The 13902-nt window shown below is 37.2% G+C and overlaps 1 protein-coding gene and 1 long non-coding RNA gene across 6 annotated transcripts in view; one reads left to right on the forward strand and one right to left on the reverse strand.

Moving 5' to 3' along the window:
• The window catches only part of zgc:110716, a 154818-nt gene that overhangs the window by 6046 nt on the left and 134870 nt on the right, over positions 1–13902 (forward strand).
• On the reverse strand, positions 4957–9048 carry LOC147841269 (uncharacterized). The gene is made up of 4 exons (XR_015503875.1): positions 8750–9048; positions 8074–8577; positions 6324–7874; positions 4957–6079 (listed from the first exon to the last, which is right to left on the reverse strand). It is a non-coding gene; the product is annotated as an uncharacterized LOC147841269 (long non-coding RNA).

Consider the following 13902-nt stretch of genomic DNA (forward strand, 5'->3'; position numbering starts at 1 on the left):
AACAGATATATTTTACAGTGCTGCTACTGTAAAAACTAATTCTACTAATGATTATTTTCTGTATTTTTGTGATTGACTGATTTTTCCAATTATTTACAGTTATGCCCAAATAAAAAAATACTATAGTAATTTATAGTAAATACTGTAGTGTTTTGAACCATAATATAGTATTATAGGATTAGTCAAGCCAAGTGTTAAAATCCCTTTTTGTGGGTCAAGTCAAGCATCTAAAAGTCACTGACTGCGTATATTGGAGATTGTTTATTATTTCAGCTTCTTACATTTCTAGATAGTGTTTGCACAATTAAGGAGTAGTTCTCTTCAATCCAGTCTGCATCAAGAGCTTTGGGTTTTTCCAAATTTCCAAAGCTTGTTTTGCATTGCGTCTTCTACGTTTTTGTCTTCGATGAGATGGAAACAGTTTCCCAAAATCTTGGCAAAAGGCATCCTTTGCTAAAGAAGTTCCCAAACAAGTTTACACGTTAGCTCATAGAGTCAACATCTTTGATCAGCGTTAAGTCAGACTCGGGCACTGAAGTGAACTGGCGCTCTCTGTTTAAGATTCCAAACAGGAAGGGATCGAATGGCTTGTTTAACAAGCATAACTCTTATCGCAGATGGTTTTGATCCATTGTGGGGAGCCCAAATAAAACATTATTGCTGCCTGGTGATTTTGTAAAACACTTGAGTTTTAATAGTGTAAAAAAAATAAATAAAAACTGTAAATTAGCATTTTTTTTGTGATTCATGTTTATCTTGTTCATGTTATTTACACTTTTCAATTGCATTATGGCACCTTGATCTTTCCTCCAACAACTTTTAACTTTGAAAAGTTTGAAAAAGTGACTTTTATTAACGTTTTTCATAGTTTAAAATGATATATTGCCTGGGTTGGTGTTGCATACTGTACAAAAACCTTGTAATAAACTGCCAGTACATTTTCTGTTCTTATTTCTCTATACATTATTTCTTATACGTTATATAATTATTTAAATGTCAATAAAAGTCACTTTGTTAAACTGTAGAGTTGAATTTTCAACACTGAAAGCAGAGATCAAGCTCCCGTAATGCAATTCACAACCGTAATTAAATAGAAAACACTTGCGATTCACAAAATACAGAAATTGTTATTTAACATTGTTGTTATTTTTTACAGTGTAGCATATTTAAATAAGGGAAAGTTTATTTGAGCTCAGTTTATTGAGCTCCCAAGATTGACCTTCTGTTTACTAAGACAACAGGCCCTATCGTACACCTGGCACAATATGGCACAACCCTAGTTTTCTGTCACGTTGTTTAAATAGCAAAACTATTTGTGCCACTTTGTGGACTCATGCTTGTTCTGGTCTAAATAGGAGGTGTGTTAAGGCGCATTGTTGGCACATTGCTATTTTGAGGAACTAAAATACACTGCGCATTTGGCGAACAGTCAAAAACGAGTACACATGCAGGTCCAAAATGCACATACATTGCTTAATACACACAGGGTGTACAGCAATACACAAATATCTTTACAAAAAGTTAAAGGATTAATATGTTACAAAAATTAATAATTTTCTACATAAAAATAAAAACCACTGCCTCCATGCCTTTTTCACCTCGGGAAGGGTGGCTTTTTTTTTAGTTTATTCATGATAATCTGCTTTTGTGTAATGTTATTATTATTAGCAGTATTATTTATTATATGCATATTTATATTTGTTTTAATAAAAACAAGTGTCGATTTGTCCACCTGTTGGGTTTTGTAGTAAATGTGGATTCAGACCAGTGTTGCCAGATTGGAAATGTCAAAGTATCGTACCAGAACCTCAAAATTATCGTATTTGGAGTAAAATTATCGTACAGGAGTCAAACTGAGAGTATACAGCTATTATCTAGACACATAGCGTTTAGACACAACGTGCAAATTACCACAATACGTAAACAAAAATGGGGAAAAACAAGAACATCAAGGGAAAACTCCCGTCCTTCTCACCTTCCTTTACAGCACAAATTGTTTTAACATTATTGCTTAAAAGATCAACCGCAAACTGGAAACTACTGACCTAACCACGGGCACGCCCAGCAGGAGCGTTAACTCGTGAGAGAGAGCCATTGTCCACGTTGATTGGCTAAGAAGAGGCAACGTAAGATGGGATAGAAAACGTGCCTAACTCCACCTACTCCTCACAGACAGTACAGAAAAGATGCAGCTAGATCAATATTTAAAGAAGCCCGAAGATTACAATGAAGTTACCTTTAAATGCCATACAATTCTGAAATTATCGTACATTATAGGATTTTTCTCATTATTGATCGTACATCGTACAGAGGTCGAAATTATCGTACAAATACGATAATTATCGTACAAATACGATAATTATCGTACGTCTGGCAACACTGATTCAGACATGCCCTTGATGCTTTTGAGCCATGCACTTTAGACTTTGCGCCTATCATTAAAATAGAACTAACCGAGTGTGTTTATTTCCATTCTTATCCTGACAGTGCACGAGGTCATATAGACATGTTAAAGGAATAGTTCACCCTAAAATGAAAATGTACTCCTTTAATCTGTTGTCTTGTTCCTAGTCCAAATATCTAAAAATTCTTAAAGAAGCATTTTATAGTTGAGCAAAAAATGCTGTCTTGTTTTAACAAATAACACGGCAAAATTAGTGTTTTGCCTTAAAATAATCTACCAATGGGGTAAGCAAAATAATCTTATGCCAAAAGGAAAATACGCAGATTATTTGGCTTGTTTTAAGGAAAAATTCACTTCAACACACATATTCTGAATGCCTTTGGCAGAATTTAAATAAGCAATTTTAATCTAGATTAATTCCAAGATTACAGTGAGATTATTCTAGATAAAAAAATCTATGCCCAACTATACTAATTACCCTAATTTAATTAACCTAATTAACCTAGTTAAGCCTTTAAATTGCTTCTCAAGCTGAATACTAGTATCTTGAAAAAATATCTAGTAAAATATGATGTGCTGTCATCATGGCATCAAGATAAAAGAATCAGTTATTAAAAATGAGTTATTAAAACTATTATGTTTAGAAATGTGTTTAAAAGAAGACATTAGGGAAAAATATATAGTCTAGCTAATAATTCAGACTTTAACTGTATAAAATAGTCATAGTTAGATATGCTAATTCCATTCTGACATCACCAACGAGAAATAAAAGGAATAATTTCTTAATTCTTGTAAACACGGTTTAATTCTGTTGCCGAGTTATTGGTTTGTATGTAAATTGGCACAATGTGACATTCCAACACACTGGTTTTTTAAAATGACTAGCATATTAGTGCGCATTATTTACTAACTACCCTTCTCACTAAACGCCTAGTAATCTGAGACACAAAGCTGGCTCTTTATTTATGGCAATAAAAAGAGTACATTCTGCAAGTGCTTGTGCATTCAGTGTACTTTGGACAACTGTGCTCTGGGTATGTTTGTGCGTGCGCTTAGCCAAGGCCTTGCTAAAAAGTTCATCGTTTTTGTTGTCTGTTGGATGAAAGTATAGAGACAGGAAGTGAGTCTTGTTGAGGAATGCGCTTAGGGCGAACTGTCCTCTGGAGCGAGGCCTAGGGAAACACTTTTCCCTGTAGCTTTGAGAGGGTAAACGTGGCATTTTCTCCAAAGAAACTACTGCTGAGGTGAATCTCCGTGGCTTGGATTTTGAGTTTTAAGCACATCAGACAAACTTAGCGACTCAATGGGCACACAATGAACTTAACACAAAGGAAAAGGCTGATAGATTTTGGAAAGAACGGAGATCGGTCTGTAAAAGGTGGTAGAATGGAGCATTTTGGGAGCGTTCAGGAAACCCTGGCTTGTGTTGTTCGGGGCTGAAGGACCCTTGAGAGGTGGTGGGCGGAAGAGTCCCAGCGCTCACAGCACATAATTCACTGCAGCTGTTGGAGAGTCTCTGTTTTTGAAAAAAAGAAATGCTGGCGCGGACCAGAGACTTTGTTATGACAAGGAAAAGAACGAGCCGTTACACTACAGCTACTAACTCAACTCATTTGAGTCGAAAACCAAGTTCAACCAAGCAATCAAACCTTTAAATGTGATAAACTCTGGATGTATTTTATTTAAAGGGGTGCTCCAGAATGTAATTTTAAGGCTTGGTTGTGATTATAAGATGCAAAGCAATGTATGCTCATGCTTCATTTGTAGAAAATCAAGTTATTTTTTTATATGTCTTAATTTGATTACATACAGCTGACGTTGATTTTCTAAAAGACCCGCCCTCAAGAGGTTCTGATTAGTCTGATTAGTTTGTGCTGTGATTCGCAGATCGGCTCTATGTCACCAGTAAAGCGTCACGCCTCCACAAGCGCACGCTTTGATTCTGCTGTGTAAATAGTGTCAGTCAGAGTAGCTGTTAGGAGTATCTGTTTGAGTGTGTGTGAACAGACACATGTAACATGAAAACTGCATGTGTGCGGGACTGATGTTTATTTTTTTTTTTTTCAGACAACTTTTTGTCTTTATTGAACAATGTACTTGGATATAAAACAAGCCTGGATGCTTGGATGTTGGTTTATAAGTGATTAATTTTTCAAATGTTTCCTAAATCGTGGACTGACCAGTAGCTTTTGACATGGATGCTCATTTGGGAGATTGCCCTACTGTTGCCCTAAATAAATGAATAAAATAGTCTTAAAATGCACATGAGGTGTACCTGAGGTGATCATTATCAGTTTTCTGTTGTTCAGCTGCAAAAAATAGAGGCAGAAAACTCTTTTAATATAGAAAATACTCCTTCTATCGAGTGCCATTACTTTTATTTAGAACACGACTTAAATCAGCCTTTAATCAGCCTTTAGGCAAGATAGTCAGGCTAGCTCCTGTTAGTCCTCAATCTGGCAACCTGCACTTGCGTTTGTTTTGATACAGGCATGCAATACCCATTTCAACCACTGGGAGTCAAACTCATCCTGCACCTTTAAAGCATTTTGGCACCTACATTTTAAAATGATCTTTCATATGACCCCATAGCAGATAATCTACAGTATGTCTCTTAAAAACGAACAGTCCAACTGAATGATCTTAATCCCAGTACCAGAGCCAAGAAAGGCAGCTGCCGATAATGGTTTCTCAATACACTGCTGAGTCCAGCTTTTGGCGGACGATGATGATGGTATGTACCCTCCATCCGCAGATAATCTAGAGAAAGCGTGCATTCCTCTAGACTGACTCATTTTCAGCTGGGACATGCGAGCGATGTGCCCCAATCCGCAGACAAACTGCAAGCTTTGTTTATCGTTTTTAATGGTTTCCGTTAGCTCTCTTCAAGGGTCAGAGACAAAGGATATTCAAGATGATGAAAGGCCATTTTTTACAACTCTAGTTTGAAATGAATGTGCCTGCCAAGTTCATGGAGGGGTAATATTTGTAGTCTACTTGTGTTGTTTTGGGGGGGAAATGTTTTATCGACTTTCAATAATAGGTTTGTTTTAATGGGGCTTGCTTCTTGAAAATAAGGAGCACAATTTCTGTGGAAACACGTATTATTTTCATTCATTCAATCATTTTCTTTTCGGCTTAGTCCCTTTATTAATTTGGGGTCGCCACAGCGGAAGGAACCGCCAACTTATCCAGCATATGTTTTACGCAATGACGTATATTTTATGCAACCCACTGTGTCACCGTGCAGCCCCACGTATTATAAAACACGTATAATTCATTTAAGTAGGTTTAATTAAATAGCGTTTTAAGGCTTTTTCTTTTATTTACGAGTTTTAAGGCAGTTTAATTGACTTAAGTTGAAATGATTTGCAAATCAGAACAAAAACAGTTTTTAAAATAGAAAATATTCCTTCTATAACGTGTCCATGCTTTTATTTAGAACATGATTTAATACAGCCTTAAATCAGCCTTTAGGCACGATAGCTCCTGTTAGTCCTTAATCTGGCAACCTGCACTTGCGTTTGTTTTGATCCAGGCATGCAATACCTATTTCAACCACTGGGTGTCAGATTTAAAGTTTATACTGCTCCTTTAAAGCATTTTTGCACCTACATTTTAAAATGACCCAGCTGAGGCTCGAACCAGCGACCTTCCTGCTGTGAGCCGAACGTGCTACCCACTGTGCCACCATGCAGCCCTATTTACACATGCAGTGTATAAAACACATATTATTCATTTGAGTAAGTTTGATTAAAAAGTTGAGTTTTAGGGCAGTTTAATTGATCTAAGTTGAAATTATTTGCAAAGTTGATTTGATTCAACCTAAAAATGTTAGAAAGCACACACCTTTTTCACTGTTTCATTGTTGCCAGTTTCTCTGCTTTTGCTTTATTCATTCATTCATTTTCTTGTCGGCTTAGTCCCTTTATTAATCCGGGGTCGCCACAGTGGAATGAACCGCCAACTTATCCAGCAAGTTTTTTCGCAGCGGATGCCCTTCCAGCCGCAACCCATCTCTGGGAAACATCCACACACACATTCACACACACACTCATACACTACGAACAATTTAGCCTACCCAATTCACCTGTACCGCATGTCTTTGGACTGTGGGGGAAACCGGAGCACCTGGAGGAAACCCACGCGAAGGCAGAGAGAACATGCAAACTCCACACCGAAACGCCAACTGAGCCGAGGTTCGAACCAGCGACCCAGGGACCTTCTTGCTGTGAGACGACAGCACTACCTACTGCCACTGCCTCGCCGCTTTTGCTTTATAAATAAAGCCAAATAACTTTAAAAGTATATTTATGACTATATGTAACTTTTTTCATTGCACCTTGACTGCTGATACGTGTCAATTATTGTATTCTAAACAATAATAAACACTGAACATAGTTTTTCCAAAATGGTTTAGGCCTATACAACAGAAGTACTTCTACAAATCATAAATCTGAGAGAATTATTCCACACTCACTTGTCGACATCCGCCAAATAAACATAAACCTTACTGACCTTGAAGTCGGCAGGAATCAGAAGATAAATACATCCTTTTTCCTTCTATCGTGAGGAACATTTAGGGCTGCACGATTAATCGGAAAAAAAATCTCAATTCGACCCTACACACAATCTTAATTCAGCTTTTCTACAATTCAGCCAATTAGATTTTCAAGGTCAGGAGAAAAGCGTTAAGGTGGACGCACAAGTCTTTTCATTGTTTTACATACTCTGCTTAGCACCTCAAAATGGTGTTAAAAGTGTCACATAATGTATTCATAAGGTTATTCACCCAAAAATGTAATTTTCGTCTTAATGTCATGATGTATTCGCGGCCGCGAAATCACACATCAGCTGACGCACTGTTTGTTTACCTCAGAGAGGATGCGCACTATGTCTATTTAGTGAACAGAACCTGCATAGGCTGTGAATAACAGGTAATAAAGTTGGAAACAACGTTCAGCTTGTTGCACCGAGAGATCATTTGAGAGCTGCGCCGAAAGTATGATTTGCATGTGTGTGTTTTTTTTCTGAGAGTGACGGCAGACATGACATGAACGCATGTAGCAGTGAAAGTGAAACTGAAAGCACAAACATCATTAAAAATATCATATCACATTTTAGAGTAACGATTGTGACAAGCATTTGATTTGTCATTGCTTTGATCGCTATATGGCGAATAAAGCCCGCCTTCTAGTACAGGAGCCAATCAGTGATCGCTAAAGTATGACAATTCTCCAGGGGAGGGGTTCGGACCAGACATGAGTTTCTGCAGATTTTGTGTGATACAAACATTTAGAAATGAAACTAAAAAGACAGTTATTGTTTATTTATATTGGTTATTGGTAATATGAAATGTAATTGACAGTTTGGCAAGAAGTTTTGGAGAATTTGATGTTTCCTCATTCAAACAGAATGCCCGAGCATACTGCCCGAGAGTCGTTTCAAAGATGGTTGCCGAGTGAAATGACTTGCCTTAAAGCAGGGGTCACCAACCCTGTTCCTGGAGAGCTACCTTCCTGCAGAATTCAGTCCCAACCCTGATCAAACACACCTGAACCAATTAATAGTACCTGAAGCAGCACTTGATAATTCCAAACAGGTGTGTTTAGTCAGGGTTGCAACTGAAATGTGCAGGAAGGTAGCTCTCCAGAAACAGGGTGGGTGACCCCTGCCTTAAAGGGACTTTGCTAGTCAGTGGAAACCGTAGTTTAAACAGCTTTTTGTCATATTTTACACTTGAACAATTAAACAAATGCTTAAGTATATTTAACTGACTTGATTTTAATTGAATTACAATATTGATGCTGTAAAAGCACCCTTTTGTTGCATAAACCTTTCACCGGAAGTTAATTGATAGCTTAAAAACACTTGTCCTGCATACAGCCCATTGGTTCCGCTGTTTAAAGGCAGCCTGTTAGGCAATAAATCACTTTTATAAGGGGTTTAAACAACGTGTGTGGCAACAGTCTGTGAATATAACCATGGTAAAAATGTTTTCATTTTATGTTTTATAATCACATTAGATAAAAACAGTCTGCAGAAACACTTTGATTGACATTTCCCCCTTTGTACGTGTCATCAAAGGGGGAAAGCCCCACCCATTATTGACCATCTCTCCCTTGGTTCTCGGGATACATCAGGATATATACATAGGACAGGGGTGGCCAACCCTGTTCCTGCAGAGCCACCTTCCTGCAGATTTCAGTTGCAACCCATATCAAACACACCTGCCTGTAATTATCACGTAGTGTTCAGGTCCTATTTAATTGGTTCAGGTGTGTTTGATATGGGTTGCAACTGAAATCTGCAGGAAGGTGGCTCTCCAGGAACAGGGTTGGTCACCCCTGGCATAGGACATTAGTCTTGTTATTAAATCTGCCACTATGCTGACACACACAGATTAGTAGCTCCGCCCTCCTCTGAAAAGGGCACAATCTCATTTGAATTTAAAGCGACAGTCAGCAAAATAAGATAATTTGGCTCGAAAGCTAAAAGGGGCAGAGTTGTTTGTGTGCATTATATTTGTGCTATTTTGAGCTGAAACTTCACTCACACACTCTAGGGACATCAGAGACTTATTTTAGATTTTTGTTTTAAAAAGGGGTATAATATGTCCCCTTTAAATGAGCTTGCATGTCAGCAAAAAAACAAAACATTTTTTTTTTGGTAAATGATGTTGCGCTTAGTATTATTAGTAGTTGTCATGTAATTTTCACTCTTAACCTAATTTGAATTTGACAACCATGCTCTAGATTGTATTTAAAACGTTTGTTGTCTATGATGACTTCTACTCGCCACTGTTTATGCATTCGAAAACCGCCAGAGTGTCGATATTCTGCTGTTTATGCAATTACGCAACATTTCCATGACATCAGTCTGAAGCCAGCAGTTATGAGGTCAGCAAGTCCAGTCGGAGCCGCTGGAGCCGACAGCATCACACACATCTGTGCGATTGTTTGCAGGTTTCTACGCAACATCAGGCCATTGTTTCCGCAGAGGTCTATTGAACCAGTGTAATGACATATTTAATAGATACGATTTCCATCATAAGCAATTGAAAGTGCACAAATAAAAGATACAGTCCCTGTGAAGCAATTCTGCATTAAATGCCAGAGTTATTGAAGGACCGAATGGGATCTCATTAATCCTCTGTTTCTTGGATTGAACTTATAACCCTTGAGTTAACAGGCCAGAGGTTCGACCATCAAGATTCCAGTGCTGTAAGCAAATAAAAATAAAGAGGTATTTATTGTATATATATATATATATATATATATATATATATATATATATATATGAAGAGTTTAGATTCAAAAGCTGATAAACTTTTTACTTTTTACCATTTCCGCCAAAAATGAGATAATGACATTAAGTTAATGCATTAGGCACGAAGTACACCATCAACACATAGACTTGCTTCAAATCATCTAAACGCAGCGTCTGCATATTCAGTTTAAAATAACAGTTTGTTGGCAAAAGCCGCTAAACGCCACTTGCCTTTGACAGCAAAAGCTGATATATCCTGAGAACCAATCAGAAGGCGTGAATCACGTTTTCAATGTAGCAGCGCGCCGGTACGCCGGCTTTATGAGGAGGCTGTTTTATTCCGCTTTTGATTTTAAAAGACAGAGTTTGATGAATTGCATGTGCCGGTCCGACTATCAGTGAATGGAAAATTAAAATGTCCCTTACCTCAAAACTCTGTGCATTATAAGAAAACTAAAACACAATGTACAGTCGGAAGTGTAGCATGCATTCATAACGTTTGTTTGCGCAGCAACGCTACTTTGAATGAGTCCGAATTACTATAGCTACATTAAACAGTAACTTCATTTCATGAAATATGAAGTTAGATGCCGTTTTTGTATCCCGCATGGATGCTATGAGAATAAACAATAGAAGAAAATGAGACCAAGACTTTGAGTACAGTGAAGATGAATAAAATACAGCTTCTGAGAGACATCCTCTCTTCAGCACAGTAGGCCTTACCTTGTGTTTGCTGATGTAAGCTATGTTTAAATTTAAAAGATAAATATAATGTATAAATCTATAAATTTTTTATATTACTTAAAAATATATATATATATATTTTATTAATAGACAACGCACTGATATTGATGTTTCACAATGTTTTAAGTCGAATTTTAAATAAAAGCAAAAGTATGCGATAGAAGAAACATTTTCCATATTAAAAAGAGTTTTTGTATAACCGACACCTGAAATTTATATTTTTGAAACGGCTTCTATTTATTGCAGCTGAACAACAGGACTAACTGACAATGATCACTTTAGGTACACCTCATGTGCTTTATTCAGTGTTAAATGCTAATAATGCGAGTTTGAATGCCATTTTGCATGACATTTATTGCCATACTACTGAAAGCAGCAGCAGATAGTTCTTGAAAATAAAATAAACCATTTGAAATTGATTTAAAATTTGAACTTTAGGACTGGGTCTCAGTGCAAGCCAACACATATCAGTGATTCAGCATCTACATTTAATAATGTTAAAGAGGTTTAATATGTATTAATTCGAGTAATGTTGTTGGAGTGCAGTGAGTGCACTATTCTGTGCTTCTGAATTGCTGTATTTAAATGTCTATCGTGTTTCGTCAGCCAAATTGTTTATCTCCTTACGTAGTGTGTTGTTAGGACACAAGGTTACCATGTAACCTGCTCACCTAAAGTTTACATTAGTAGTATTTATATTATTTGCTGATAATTAACCATCTCATGTGGAACTCTGAATCTGCGTCTCATTTCGGAGCCTGCTACTGTCCACCGAAGTTCACATTTTGGTTGTGAACGCATATTCTGAGAGCCTTCCTGACTGAATAAATTAAATGCGCTGTTTTCCATCAAGGCAACCCGAAATGCTCAAATATAATTGGCTAAATTGACATTGGTCGGCTTAAATGACCTAAACAAAAACAGAAAATCTGTCACGTAACTCACATTTATGAGGCAAAATATCTGATTTTAGCACTGTTTTTCAGATTAACAAGATGTTTACTTAGCATAACGTTTCTTATCTGCAAACATATTTTGGTATTTTTATCCTTTAGAAGAGACAAAACGTAGATACAGCACCTTTAATACACTCCATTGAACATGTACACAAACATCACCTATATACTGCATAACTGCAGGTTAACTATGTTCATATATAATAACTTTAACTGTCAAAAGCTGTTAGTTACTAGTATATTACCTCAAGTTATTAAAGTTATGATAACTAATAACCTTAACATTTCCGAATTTGAATGTATTAATGTGTACTTTTTGAAACAATAATTATTGTGAAAAGCGCTATGAATATACTTAAATTGAGTTAAAGTTATATACAGTTGAAACCAGAAGTTTACATACACTGTATAAAAAGGCACATAACCATTAAAAAAAGTCAGATGCTAAATGTGACTAAACTTTTTCTCTTTTAGGTAAGTTTTGGGTTATCAAATTTGTTTCTGTAATGCTTAATACCAGAATAATAATTTTGAGAAATTGTTATAACTTTTCTTGAAAGTCAAGTTTACATACAATGAGATTATTCTGCCTCTGAAAAAGCTCAGATGATGGTGTCAAGGTTTTGGATGTTTCTGATTGGCTAATTGACAGCATTTGAGTTAATTGGAGGCTCAACTATAGAATAGGATTTAAGGAAAACCTCAAACACACTGCTTCCTTTTGTGACAACATGGGAAAATCAACAAGCCAGAATCAACAAAAAAAAAAAATAAATAAAGCCAGATTAAAATTTGCTAAATTACACTGGGAAAAAGACATTTTGGAGACTTGTCCTGTGATCCGATGGAACTAAGATTGAACTGTTTGGCCATAATGACCAGTGTTACATTTGGAGGACAAAGGGGAAAGCTTAACAGCCTAGGAACACCATACCAACTGTGAAGTATGTGGGCAGCATCATGTTGTGGGGCTGTTTTACTGCAGGAGAGACATGTCCACTTCACAGCACAGATGGGATCATAAAAAAAGAACATCATGTAGAAATACTGAAGCAACATCTCAAGACATCAGCCAGGAAATTAAAACTTGGCCACAAATGAGTCTTCCAAACAAACCATGACCTAAAGCATACTGCCAAATTAGTTCAAATGTGCTTGAAGGACAACAGAGTCAATGTTTTGGAGTGGCCATCTCAAAGCCCTGATTTCAATCCTATAGAAATTTGTGGGCAGAGTTGAAAAAGCTTGTGCGAGCAAGACAAAATCTGACTCGGTTACACCAATTCTGTCAGGAGGAATGGGCCAAAATTCCTGCAAACTATTATGAGAAGCTTGTGGAAGGATAACCAAAACATTTGAAAAAGGTAAACAGTTTAAAAGCAAAGCTAAAAAAAAAAAACCAAGGAAATGTATGTAAACTTTCGACTGTCTAGAAATTAATAAAAAAAACTCTCAAAAAAAAAAACAATCTCACATTATTTTGGTATTTAGCTAATGTAAATCCTTTAGGTAATCCTAACGGACCTAAAATAGTAAACGTATAGTATGATTTACCATCAGACATTTTTTAAGTGAAGTTTAGTTTTAAACTAATTTCGAGAGAAGCATGTGCTCATGATTTACCCAGCTGGTCCACATTAACTAATTATGATCCTCCAATCAAAGGATCCCAAACCACTATATATATCCTCATTTCCTTTCTACAACTATCTTCGTCTGGAAGAAACCCCCCCTCCTCCCCTTCTTCCTCCTTTATCCAGAATGGGCGGCACGGTGGCCCAGTGACTAGCACTGTTGCCTCACAGCAAGAATACCAATGGTGTTGGGTCCTCGCTGAGCCATCTGGTATTTCTGTGTGGAGTTTGCATGTTCTCCCCGAGTCCGCGTGGGTTTCCCCCGGGTTCCCCGGTTTCCTCCCACCATCCAAATGTGCTCTATATTATAGATAAAACAAGCCTAAACCTTTTTTATAATGTCTTACTCTCAGGAAGTTCGCCTTGGCCTCAGCAGCGGGGGAGTTTGAGATAGACCTGAGCTCAATCTCCACTCGCCCTGCAAAAGGGGGGGAGCCCTGGGCTCGAGGATCCCTTGAGCTCAGGGCTCTCTCCCGGGACAGCATGCCAAACAAGCTATGTATAAATCATGAGCTAAGTGTGAACTCTTGAAAAATGGTTGAGTTCCTTTTTTTAGAGTGTATGTAAACTTCTAGTTTTAACTGTATATTCATTGGCATTATCATTATACCCTAATACAAACAGACAAAAAAAAAAGGAAATCAACAACGATGGCTGCTGTTTATCTATTCCCTTATGGCGTGAGAAATTAAATGCTGATTATATTCTCTGTAAAGCACCAAAAAAAGAGGCATTTCTGAAAGCCATCGGTGTCTCCAATCCAGACTCAATAACCCGGTGGCCTTCTTTGCTTACAGTGAGGTTAACCACTAACCTTGCATGAGAGGATGTTGGCAGCGCTACTTTCTTTAACTTTGCACTTTTGCTCCGAAGGGAAGAAATCGAGGCACAAAGA

The sequence above is a fragment of the Danio rerio genome, chromosome 12, assembly GCF_052040795.2.
Source record: "Danio rerio strain M-AB ecotype USA chromosome 12, GRCz13ab, whole genome shotgun sequence".
In the NCBI taxonomy this organism is placed as follows: domain Eukaryota; kingdom Metazoa; phylum Chordata; class Actinopteri; order Cypriniformes; family Danionidae; genus Danio; species Danio rerio.